At 48.2% G+C, this 2780-nt stretch overlaps 1 pseudogene; it reads left to right on the top strand.

The window, feature by feature from the left end:
• The first annotated feature begins 1511 nt into the window (after positions 1-1511).
• Positions 1512-2450, top strand: LOC101826612 (annotated as a pseudogene).
• The last annotated feature ends 330 nt before the right edge of the window (positions 2451-2780 follow it).

Raw genomic sequence — 2780 nt, 5'->3', positions numbered from 1 at the left:
TCAGCTAAGCTGTAGATTTTTCTCCCTAGAGGCACGCACCTTCAGTTAACTCCATGTTTATATCAGATGCCATTCCATATCAACTGTTCTACAGCTGCTCCCAGCCCTGTGAGACTCTGCTTCCTGAATTTTATTTGTTAATACATTTAAAATCTAACATAAAGCATAGTGATAGACAGGGAGTGGGTACTTAAGAAGGCATTGTATATGAAATCTAAATATTACTATATTTTAAAATCCTATAAACGTCTAAACTGGAGCTAGAGCCCAGCTGTGAAGCACAAGCTTTCAACAGTTGAACTTCTGAACTGTGACTCAAGGTGGAGGTTTATGGTGCCAAACGCACGGAGGCAGAGGAGGAAGACTGGGCAAGTCAGAGGACTGCCTGGGCAACAGAACGAGTTCAAGGTCGAGATGATCAGTTTGATAACACCCTGTTCAAAAGAAAATATTATGAAGGTGTTAAGGATGTAACTGTGCCTTGAAGTTGTGTTAGTTACTCCTGACAATACCCGATAGGGCAACTCACAGAAATAAGGATTTATTTTGGTCACACTTCTAAAGTTTCCATCATAGAGTGAAAATCATGGCATCAGGAAGGTAAGGAACCTGGTCACAGTGCATCTCAGTGAGAAGGCAGACAGCATCTGATGAAGCCAGTTCTCTTTTTTAAATATTTTCTATTAAAAAATGGATTTTTATACTATATTCTGATTATGGCTTGCCCAACGCCAACTTCTCCTACATCCTCCCCACTTCTGTACATTTCTTTCTCTTTCTCATTAGAATACAATCAGGTGTCTTAAAAATAAAAACAAGGGCGACTAAAATGGGTCAGTGAGTGAGTAGGAGCCAGTGGGAGTCTGGAGATGAGGTGGAGCAGCGAGGCGGGGCAGCTTGGCTTTGCTTCCTTTTATTCCAGGCAGGCAACCCCAGGGCAGGAAATCTTTGTTTTGGAGGAGGGGGACATGCCTGGCTCTTTATGCCCTGTTGTGGACAGAGCTCTCTCCTGGCCAGCCCGGCGTGTAAATGTTCCACCCTCCGGCAGTATCCCACCTAGGACCACAGTTGCCAGCCTGCAGGCCTGGGAGGACCCTGGGGCGCAGGGCGAGGGGAGCAGAGCCTATGGGGTCACTGCGCGGGCTTTGGGCTTCAGGACTTGTGCCTGGTGGGTGCTCAGCTCTCTGAGTGCTTCCTGTTAGTTGGTGGGCCTGCAGGGAGACACCTCCTCTGTTCTCAGGCAAGGTCCTGGCTCCTGGATTCTTTCAGAACTTGATCTTTTTTTTTTTTTTTTTGATTAGTGTTGGTGCTTGACGAGGGTGTTTGCTTGGCCCTCCTTTTGAGCCTGAAAACCACAACATCCTATGCTGATTTCTGTGTCACATATTTTTAATGCTCAGGAAACACTTCCTGATGTACAACCACGATTTGAGATTTAGCACCTTTGAACCAGGAGATACGAAGACCTTCAAAAAAAGAGCAGTTCCTCAGATGAGCCCCCTCACAGAGAGATGAAGGGGCAGCAGAAAACCCCTGAAACCAAAGGGGGGATAGTGCAGATTCAGGAAGCGCAGTAGTTATGGCCAGCATCCAGTCAGCTGCTACTTTCCCTGACACCAATGTCAAGTACATCTTCTGAACTTAGAATGGGAGCCAGGTGATATATAGGATGATCCAGGTGTCTGAGGGGCAAATGGATGACCAGACAGGGGGCACTGGCGCCATCAGTGGCTACCCTGCCACTCAGTCTATGACCCAAGCAGTGATCCAGGGTGCTTTCACCAGTAATGATGCACTTGACTAGGAGGGAACAGTTGCTGAAACACATTACACTTACTTTCCCAGCACCGCAGTAGGAGATGGCACATGGAGGTGAGGAGTGTGTGGGGTGGTGGATACCACATCTGAACCACATTTGAAAGTACAACTGCTATTGTTACCACCCACGGCTCAAAGGCTCTACTGTTGCAGGCAATTCCTCTCAGCACGTTTCAGTTCTTTGTGATGATGTCACCACAAGAAGTGTTGTAGGGACAGAACCAGAATTCAATTTCTCCCAGGAACCACCCTTATTCCCGGAAGTCAGAGGCTCCCAGGACAACTCCAGATGAGAATGAAGGACTCAACATAATGAAATAGAGGTCCAGCGCCAGGACAAGATGGACAACTGGATTGTGCAGCTGTCTAAAATCATCCCAGACCGCTCTATGTAGAGCACCAATCTGGACAGAGTAAAGGTGGACTCCTATCCAAATCCTGTGATTATATCTGGAGTGATCACCGGTTGTATAAAGAATTGCAGGGGTAAGATCAACTGCAGCTAGATAGGGATATGCTTCGACAGCAGGTGGAGGATCTTAAAAGTGAGAACTTGCTACTGCGAGCTCATACAGCCAGCTCAGTCAAGGCACCATGGATTAGAGGTTCACATCAGGGATGACAGCAACTAACTGTGGGGATCCAGGGTCTTGGGGGCCTGGAACTGCAGATAGGCCAGGAGCATCAGGCTGATAACCCCATGCCCCTTTCCCTTACAGCCTGCTTCTGGTGTGGGACTGGGGGGGGAGTTTGGTGAGCCTGTCTTTGAAGTGAGACCCTGTGGTGGGGCAGTCTGCAGTGACTGGTGTGAGACAGAAGTGGACATGTACTGACATTCTGCCTGCTCCCACTGGGTCGTCCCTGGGCCCATGTGCTCCTTTTGCACATTGCATGTGCTGTATCCATGGGCACTGCGCACACTAAATCTGGGCTTGCCTGATGCTTGCACAGAGTGCCCAGTA

This window comes from Mesocricetus auratus, unplaced genomic scaffold (genome assembly GCF_017639785.1).
Source record: "Mesocricetus auratus isolate SY011 unplaced genomic scaffold, BCM_Maur_2.0 Super-Scaffold_100029, whole genome shotgun sequence".
Lineage (NCBI taxonomy): Eukaryota > Metazoa > Chordata > Mammalia > Rodentia > Cricetidae > Mesocricetus > Mesocricetus auratus.
This window is presented reverse-complemented; position numbering and strand designations above follow the sequence as displayed.